The sequence below is a fragment of the Anolis sagrei genome, chromosome 3 (assembly GCF_037176765.1).
Source record: "Anolis sagrei isolate rAnoSag1 chromosome 3, rAnoSag1.mat, whole genome shotgun sequence".
Classification (NCBI taxonomy): Eukaryota; Metazoa; Chordata; class Lepidosauria; order Squamata; family Dactyloidae; genus Anolis; species Anolis sagrei.
In genome coordinates this window covers 69,639,361-69,649,677 of record NC_090023.1, presented here as the reverse complement: position 1 = coordinate 69,649,677, position 10,317 = coordinate 69,639,361, and positions in this window count along the sequence as shown.

Sequence of the window (10,317 nt, the reverse complement as noted above, 5' to 3'; positions counted from 1 at the left end):
AGTTATTCAGAGGGCATTTGTCATTGCCAGCTTTTAATGAGGGAATGATTTGCTCAGGGTCACCCAGGGGATTGCACTGTATCCATGAAATCCATCAAATAACCTGTCTGGGCCTTTTGAGCTAGACCAAGATTGTTTGCTTTGGTTTACTTTGGCATTTTTCAATGAAGAAGTAACTTCTCTTATCACTGCTTAGGCCAATTTATTATGTGTTCTATGAGTAATAGAATAGAATAACTTTATTGTCATTGTACAACTAAATTAAATGCTTTCCCCAGCACACCACAAAACAACACACCCATCCCTCCACACCCCAACCATCACCACACAGTCCCCAATGCCACATCAATGCAAAGCCATGGAGTTCAGTACAGTGAATATATTGAAATTCTGAGCTACTACTTTTCTTCCCTCCACCTTACTGAAAAATGTAACAATGTGAAGCATTGCAAGTAAAGGAGATGTGCTTTGACAGAATTCACTGAGCAGCAACAGCACCTAGCTGAACTGAAAATCAGTCTGGAGTAGCTGTCACATTTCCTTTTTGATTGCCCAAGAAGCAATGCAAATAGCCTCACCTTTCCAGCCTCTTGTTGTCAAAGTTTAACTTGAAATTCTTTAGTCTTCTAAATCCAATGTCTGCAGGCACAAAACATGGCTAAGGCTTTGTTTCATATTCTACCCTACTTAGCTGGATCTCTTCTTCATTGATCCTCCTGTCACATGAAGTACTTCAGTCTTTTGTCATCTGAAATTAGCCTTCCTCTTTTCAAATGAGAGGATTTGGGCAGTGCCATTATTTTGCCCTAGAACACAATGTATTTCATGAGTGGGACAAGTATACAGCTTCTTCTCTGTGGACATCCACTATAAATTCTAAAACACATAGTCATGCCTGGGACAAACTTTCATTGATTTTTAGGAAAGTGAGAAAAGATTACCCAGCCTTTAATAATTTAAAATTAGACTCCAAGGCTTTAATAAACATCCATGCTTTATTTGGCATTAGAATGATATCAGCATAAGGCCTCGGAAGGTAGGTTATTTCAGACAGTTCTGGTCTAAAAGCGTAAATTTCTCCCCCAGTGGCGCAATGGGTTAAACCCTTGTGCCGGCATGTCTGCTGAACTAAAGGTTGACAGTTCGAATCCGAGGAGCGGATGTGAGCTCCTGTTTGTCAGCTCCAGCTTCTCAGGCGGGGATAAGAGTGAAGCCTCCCACAGGATGTTAAAACATCCAGGTGTCCCCTGGGCAACAACCTTGCAGATGGCCAATTCTCTCACACTAGAAGAGACTTGCAGTTTCTCAAGTTGCTCCTGACACGAAAAAAACAACAACCCATAGGCTGTTTCCAATTAACGAAGGTTGACTCTTGGGAGTTCAAATGCTGCTCTTCTGATTAGTTGGCTTGAGCATGTGACCCAAGGTTGACACTTTAAAATGCATGTATATTTGGATGTTGTTTTGCTGAACAACCATTCTCTTTCCATATATGTGTGTAGAGGGCCAACTGTAGCTGTTTACAGCCAGATAGTAATCTTATGGGACACCATTGTCATGAGTAAATGTCCATCTTTTTATTTAGGCTTCTCTTTTACTGGGATTAAAATGTTAAGAAATTTCATTTTTTTATTTTCTAGGTTTTTTTGTTTTTGTTTTAAGTACTATAAATCAGGCATGGGCAAATTTCAGGCCTCCAGGTGTTTTGGACTTCAACTCCCATAATTCCTAACAGCCTCGGGCCTTTCCTTTTCCTCCTTAGCCACTTAAGAGGCTGAGGAGGAAAAAGAAAGGGCATGAGGCTGTTCGAAATTGCAGGAGTTGAAGTCCAAAACACCCAGAGGACTGAAGTTTGCCCATGCCTGCTATATCCACGCATAAGAGTTTGATACAAAAGACACAATCTGAACATTAAATAATGCAGGACTTTGTGCTGGTGGTCTAGATCTTTTCCCATCAAATATTTCACATCTTCCATGAAATATTTCAACAAAAACAGGGGAGGTGAGCTACTTGAAATGTTACTGGGGTAGGGAATCCATGTTAAGCTTTAGGACCTGTCTACAAATGAAAAAAAATTATTCACACTATATTTTCCTGAACCACATAGATTTTTTGTTTACCTCATTACCACCACAAAAGTGGCCACATATATTCCCTGAGCAAACTCATTTTGATGTGAGTTTGCTTGCAAAAAATACTTCTCATTTGTACTACTGGCTAGCAGTCCCATGGCAATACCCACCTGGTTCCCCCCCCCTTCCTGTCATGTGTGTGAATGTATTTCTACATAAGGTGTATTTGATCCTCTTATGTGGAGGTGCACTAATCCTGATATACAAGTATACCAATCTGCAAGTATCTGCATGCACATTCCTTCTTTTTTTAACAAATTGTTGGTGAATTTGAAATTCAAAATTCAACTAAGACTGAACTCATTTCCTAGTGGCAAAAATCCCATGAGTTGCAGGCCCTGGTGTCCTCTCACCAATCAGTTCAGGCCACCCCTTACTCCTCCTCCATCTCCAATTAAAAGCCACTTATTGATGATGGCATAATTTTTAAAAAATCTGGATCTCATACAGATCTCCAGCTTGAATGCGGGGTAAAAGCCAATTCTTTTTAAAGTTTAAGGATGAAAGAATCAGTTGGAGGTAAATAATCATGAACACTGTGTGTTAGAATAGCAGCTGATATGAGGTGAGTCCATCTTTTTGCCCATGTAGAGTTGGAACCTTGAAGCAACTCTCCAAGGTGCTGAACTGTATCATCGGGCGAGAATCAACACTCTAAATACCCTTTCCCCCCTTCAAATTCAGACTAAGAATTGGATTAGATTTCTTGCTGTCTTAACATTAGAGGCACTCTGTTACCCTGATTTGGAATCACAAATTTTCACTCATCAACTTGTTGCAAGTTGCCCAGAAATCTGTGACTAAATTCAGATCCACCTTCTATCCATCCCTAAGCTATGGCACCTTCCTGACACAGTTCACAGATAAACTAAACCAATACTGCTTTCATGACTCAAGGAGCCAAATGGATCTGGGATTTTATCAACTTGCTCCTGTATTGCCAGATTGTTGGCCATTAACCAAAGTGTTCCAGGTTTTTAGAGTCAATGGGCTAAATCACAATGTTTATCTTGGCTAGAGCATACCCACGCAACCAGTTGCTGAATAGTAAATGAAAACTCCAGAAAATCTGTTTGTTTTGGTAGGCTTACTCTAGTTCAGTGGTTCCCAACCTTTTTTTTTAACCAGGGACCACTTTGACCAGAGACCACTCTCCAACATTAGTACCAAAAGGGTTACTAATCAATTTTTGGTCAACTTTAGATTCTGTTTGGTTATTTGGGATACTGATTCAGAAAACTGCATTGGATAGACCACATCAATGCTAGCTTTTGATGCAGAACATATGCCATCCTGTAGTCACCATCTGTTCACCCACAGAAAATCCTATTTAATAAGCCTTGGAACTATATGAGGGGTTTGCGAGACCAGTCATTCTTGTTGCAACGGTATAGTAATGGTCAGGCTGCAGACCATATTTTAGTTCTTGTGGACCACTGGTGGTCCATGGACCATAGGTTGGGAAGCACTTCATCTAGTTGGAAGTAACAACAGAATTAAGACCTAAGTCTGTAGTGTAATAGTTGTTTCAGAACAATGTGGGACTGCATGTTGGAAGGAGCAAGTCCCTATGGTGAGGATCAGATGCTGCTGGATTTTTCAATTCCATCAGAGAAAAAGGGGTGAGAAAAGCAGTATATAAATACTGTGAATAAATAAATAAAATACACATCAAAGAAAGGAAAGATAGGCTCTCACCTTGCTCTGAACATTACTTAGCATGGAGGAGGATGTCAGATTCTTCTTAGTGAAGCTGACACAGGAGACTTAGCAACACTGTTGATATTTTACAGCCCAACCCTGAGCATGCTTGCTTGGATGTTATATCCCTCAGTCTAGTTAATAATAACTTTGGGTTTTTGTAGGTTTTTTCGGGCTATATGTCCATGTTCTAGAGGCTTTATTTCCTGACATTTCACCTGCATCTATGGCAAGCATCTTCACAACCTCTGAGGATGCTTGCCATGGATGCAGGCAAAACGTCAGGAGAGAATGCCTCTAGAACATGGCCATATAGCCCAAAAAAACCTACAACAACCCAGTGATTCCAGCCATGAAAGCCTTCGACAATACAATAATAACTTTATTTATATCCTGCCACCATTCCCTACAGCAGTGGTTCTCAATCTGGGGTCCCCAGATATTTTTGGCCTACAACTCCCAGAAATCCCAGCCAGTTTACCAGCTGTTAGGATTTCTGGGAGTTGAAGGCCAAAAACATCTGGGGACCCCAGGTTGAGAACCACTGCCCTAAAGGGACTTGGGGCAGCTTACAAAGCAAGAAAGTGCAACGCAAGCATAAAATATAATAAAAGTTTGCCAAAAAACAAGCAAACCAGTTTAGTTGTGTGGAATTTCAGCATTAATATTCTCATGAGTGAATTTGAAGAATTCATTAGCCAGCCACAAATTTTACCAACATAATTTTGATCTTTTTATTTAATAGTGCTTATTACTATTGTGTGATAGAACTGGAATATTTAAACCTTTAAGTATGTATTTGTATTTCTTTTTCAGGATTCTCTTTTGCTGAAAATTGCATTAGTTGCACCATGGTTTCTAAAAAAGATACTGTTCCTAAATATCTCTCAGTGAAACTCCAGATTTAGCATGTTTTTGTCCAATTTTTTTCACCAGCCTTTTCCATCAATTTTCAAACTATGCATGGCTGTGTGGCCTTGAGCATCCAGAAAATCAAGGAGAGTGTTTATTTCTTTTGAACAGACTTTGCAAGACAACCCATTGCCATTAATTTTGAAAGCATATGTGCCACATACACCATTTTGGGACTTTATTTTGTATTTAATGAGCTATTAACCAAACAACTCAACCAATTAATGACAAGGTTTACTAAGAACTGGTGGAAAGGACTTACAAGTAAATGTAATTTGAATCAACTAAATTAGTTCTTAAGCAACAGAACTGAACATCCATAATATGAAATTAAAAGTGGAGTCTTGTGAAATGTTTCAACTTTTGCAAACATAATATCATAGGAAAATACAAAGATAGTTATTTAGTCCATTGAAGATCAGTGCTATTAAAACATAGTGGCACTCATTAAAACTTGGGTGTTCGATAAATTGGATGAAAATAAGATACTTTTCAAGGATTTGGGTCAGATGGATAATTCAGCATATTGACTTTGGGATTGGCTGTTAAAAGTTACATGAAAAAAACAGAGCTTTCAGTTATGACAGCAGCATCTTATAGCTACCTGATTATAACGATTCTATTTTTGTTGAACCCTTTTTTAACTTGATGGAATTACAAATTTACTTGTAGGAATTATTCATGGACTTCCATGAATAAATATAACTCTTAGCACCATCTTATTAACTAAAAGCAATTTAGAGATAAATACAGTGCATGTTAATGAAAGGCAAGGAATGGAAAATTGTTTAAGTGGCCAAAGAAACTTTATCCTATTGTGATGCAAGCCAAGCTATGCCAGCTATATGTAAATGTATGCAGTAGCTTGTGTGCATGTGTCCACTTTGAAGTTGCCATCTGAATTTAATTCTGCTTTTGTGATTAAATCAGGCCATTACGTTTAATCTCACTTAATAGTAAGAAACGCTCTTTGTTGTTTTCTATAGGCAACATATTCTGCCCCTAACATATACAGCTTGGCATTCACACTTTACTATTAATCCCCGATGGCTGATAATTGCTTCATCTCCAAGTTCTCTGTCCAATTCACAAGAGAACTGATTGCAACTATTCTTCCCCTATACATTAATGCACTGTTTTGGTCTTACTTCTTTGGCTCAGTGAACCCTATCAAGCTGTCCACATTTTCTGGGCATGTGGATGTATTGTACGTTGCTAAATTAAATTCTGGGCTGATCCCCCCCACCGCCACTGCTTCCTCGACCATCAGAATCTATTAGCACTGCAAGTTAGCTGGTTGACAACTAAGGCAACTTTCCTACTTGGGAACCTGAAATAAAAAGGCAGCAATGTGTGTGTCATGTTAAATGATGAAATCTTCTGCCAGCTGTCTTTCTATTTATACTTCCATTAGCACAGCTGGATCAATGGGATGGTTGGGATCTTCATGGATCTTTCATGTTTCAGTTGGGAACTTTCTCTCATATGGAACAGTGACTAGGGAATTAAAATATGACAGGGCTCCTGTTGGTATATAATGCGCATGCAAATTCTCTGACACATATAGTCACCATAATAAATGGTGATGAATATTGGAAAGAGCAATTCAGTGATATTCAGAGAACAATATTTCTTCTTCCTTCAACTCCTATGCAATATGGTGGCTTCCATGACAGCTTTGGTGAATCTGCTCTGAGGTTCATTTCAGATTTTAAAGCAGCTATCAAAGAACCTTCTTTCATGGTGGAGATGTGTTTGGTGAATCCATTTTTAAGCATGAATATTTCCCACCTCACATAATGGACACAAACAAAAAAATCAAACCTGTGTCCATTGATATATTTGGCATGGCATGTCCAAATTACTCAGGATTCTGGGCAAGGAATTAGAAAACTAAACTGCAAAGGAAAGCAAAACAGAAGATTTCTGAACCTATTTCTGTCACCTTTTATTTTATTTCTTCTCTATCCTTTAACCATTTGTATACAGTCTTTGCATTCTACAGAGATATTCTTCAGGTTGCATTTTGACATTGCAATTGATTTAGGGTTCTTTAATGTGATTAGATTTACTCCAATTTTTGGTATTAACATGTCATGGTCCGTGCCACAATTTGCTACTAGCTTGTTTTTGCAGAGAGAATGGAACCTCTCCACCTTCTGTTATTTATTTATCGTGTCATCTGCAACCAGAACATTGTATTACATTTCTAACAGAACACTTGTCATTATTTTAACACTGCATTTCATTCACTGGTTGGTTTAATTTAAGCACAACATATATATTCTGTAACAAGTCACACCTACCAGCTCACTATATACACACAACTTTAGATATATGTGATGAAAACAAACCCTAAAATTTCACAGGAACCACCTTTTAGTGCACATCCAGACAAAGTTGGCATTCAGGCCACATTCTAGAATACTGATTTTGGTTCAGAGTCCTATTCATTTTTTTTCCTCGTGGCATCATTTCCATTTATCTTTTAACAACGGGTGTATCAGGTAAACATGGCTATTTGTTGGGGCTATTTTCCAGAACACAGATGTTTTGCCTGGAATGGGCAATAGACAGTGATTCCCAAGCAATATCTGTGACTTGTGGCATCAAGTCCATCTAGTCTTGTGTATCTGCTGTGCTGTCCTCCGTCTCCTAAAAAGTTGGCCTTTTTCTGGATGTTTTGCTTGTAATAGTTACTAAATAGTACATCTGTGGAATTTTCGTGGCTTGTGGCATCTCTCCCAACTTGTGTGACTAGTGAAGCTGGTGAGTGTGATACCTCTACTCTACACTCTGGGCCTATAGGTTCAGGATTCAGGCCAAAATGGAAAAACCATAAACCACCCCCACCCCTTTCCCCCCTTTATCTGAGAGAGCAGACAAACACTTCTGTAATAATCTCTAGGACAGTTCTCCAGGTTGACCATATAGTCAACTTTTGCCAATTGTTGGCCATACCTAGAATTATGCTGGAGATATTTCCCTCTAGAAATGTGTATGCCCTCCTAGTGAAAATGTATGGTTGCCTTCCAGCAGAATTTTGCCATAGTGTTGTGCTGGATGACCTCTATATTAGTAGAAATACTGTTTTATTAAAATCTACAAATAATCAAGTGTTTGGAGAACAAGCTGTATGAGGAGAGGCTTAAAGAGCCAGGCATGTTTAGCCTAAAGAAGAGAAAACTGAGAGGAGACATTATGATGGCTATGTATAAATATTCGAAGGGAAGTCATAGGGAGGAGGGATCAAGCTTGTTTTCTGCTGTCCTGGAGACTAAGACACTGAACAATGGCTTCAAACTACAGGAAAGGAGATTCCACCTGAACATCAGGAAGAGCTTCTTAATGGTGAGAGCTGTTCAGCAGTGGAACTCTCTGCCCTGGACTGTTGTGGAGGCTCCTTCTTTGGAGAGTTTTAAACAGAGGCTGAATAGCCATCTGCCAGGGGTGCACTGAATGCAATTTTCCTGGTTCTTGGCAGAGGGTTAGAGTGGATGGCCCACGAGTTCTTTTCCAATTCTATGATTCTATCAAATCCGCAAAAGTAAACTTCTACAAATGTGAAGGGCTTACTGTAATAGGACAGCCATTAATGGAACATAACATAAAACTACATTATCTTCCATTAAATTTATTTTTTTTTCATGTCAGGAGCAACCTGAGAAACTGCAAGTTGCTTCTGGTGTGAGAGAATTGGCTATCTGCAAGGATGTTGCCCAGGGGATGCCTGGATGTTTTACCATCCTTGTGGGAGGCGTCTCTCATGTCCGCGCATAGGGAGCTGGAGCTGGCAGAGGGAGCTCATCTGTGCTCTCCTCAGATTCGAACCTCCAACTTGTTGGTCATCAGTCCTGTCAGCACAAGGGTTTAACCCATTGCACCACTGGGGGCTCCTAATATAAATAAAACCTGTTAAATATTAAGTGACACAAGATTATTTTGTCATTTTTCCTGCAAAAGACTAAAACAACTATGTTCTTGAAAAGTCTGGTTTTGTTTCTGTGAGGACACACACATTCAAAACAAGTAACAATCCTGTGAGACAGACGTGGTTCTCCCTTAACACAACCTTCCAGTAATTTATTCCCACTTTAAAAAAATAAATTATTCTAGTCCTTCACTCCTATCCACTTCCATTGTTTATTTTCCTGCTGTTGAACACATTGGAGTAGGAGATGGCACAGTACAATGCTAACTCAAAGTTATTCTGGCTGCAGGATAGGAACAGCCCAAAGTGTAGCTGAATTGGCTCTCTTTTCTGCCAGTTTAGTTGCCTTTATGCTGGCATAACCTCCTTCTCCTATCTTCTTGTCTCTTCACTGGCAGAGTTGACGAGAGTACCATCTGTGTCTTAAACCCCTTCCATTTCCTTTCCAAAGTTTCATTACGGACCCCACATTCCTCCAACTGTTTGTTGGAACTAAGGGCTCTTCCTATTATTCTGAGAGTTGCATGAAAAGTCATACAAGTTGAGAACAGCAAACCAACGGGAGTACTTAAAACTGAAATCCTAACATTACCATGCTAGCCCGCAGTACTGACATTGTTGCACTAACCTGGCAATGGGTCCCACTAAAGAAGAGTTGTATAATTCCAGCGGTGTGTCTCTAAAACAGGCATGGGCAAACATTGGCCCTCCAGGTGTTTTGGGCTTCAGCTCCCACAATTTCTAACAGCCCCAGACCCCTTCCTTTTCCTCCTCATCTGCGTAAGCAGACAACAAAGGAAAGTGTGGTAGAGGCTCCTTCTTTTGAAGCTTTTAAACAGAGGCTGGATGGCGATCTGTCGGGGGTGCTTTGCATGCAATTTTCCTGCTTCTTGGCAGGGGGTTGGACTGGATGGCCATGAGGTCTCTTCCAACTCTATGACTATGAAAGGGCCTGAGACTGTTAGGAATTGTGGGAGTTGAAGTCCAAAATACCTGAAGGTCCAATGTTTGCCCATGCCTGCTCTAAAACCATTTCAGTGAATCTATTTTGGCAAAGATCTATCATTCAGCAGTTTTGATGTCATGGCCTGCTCTGGCTGAATATAGAAACTGGCTGAATATAGAACTGTCTGTATCTTGCTTTTGAGTTACATGTAACAGTTAACTATAAAAGAGTCTCAGGTTGCATCTACACTGTAGAATTAATGTTGTTTGACACCACTTTAACTGTCATGTTTCAATGCTATGGAATGATGGATTAAAACCCTATCACCAGATAATTCTGCCATGTTTCAACCAACATTAATCTTTCCAAGACACTTTCAAATCACCATGTGATTGCAATGAATTAAAAACATAACCTGCAGCATGTCCTGTTGTTTATGTGATCCAATCATCTGTCAGAGGACCTATCCATACCCCACAATAATGGCTATGGTTCAAATGGAATCATACTGCTATAATTATGGAGCATGAAATGGCCCAGAGTCCTAAGTCTTCTTTTGCCATTTTTCTTGAGGACTGCTTATTCTCATAGTATAACCACATGGTATAACTCAGACATGGGCAAACTTTTTAACTTGGGAACCGCATGGTGAGCCAGAGCAGGGTGGTTGGGCCAGGAGGAGGGGGTTCTCC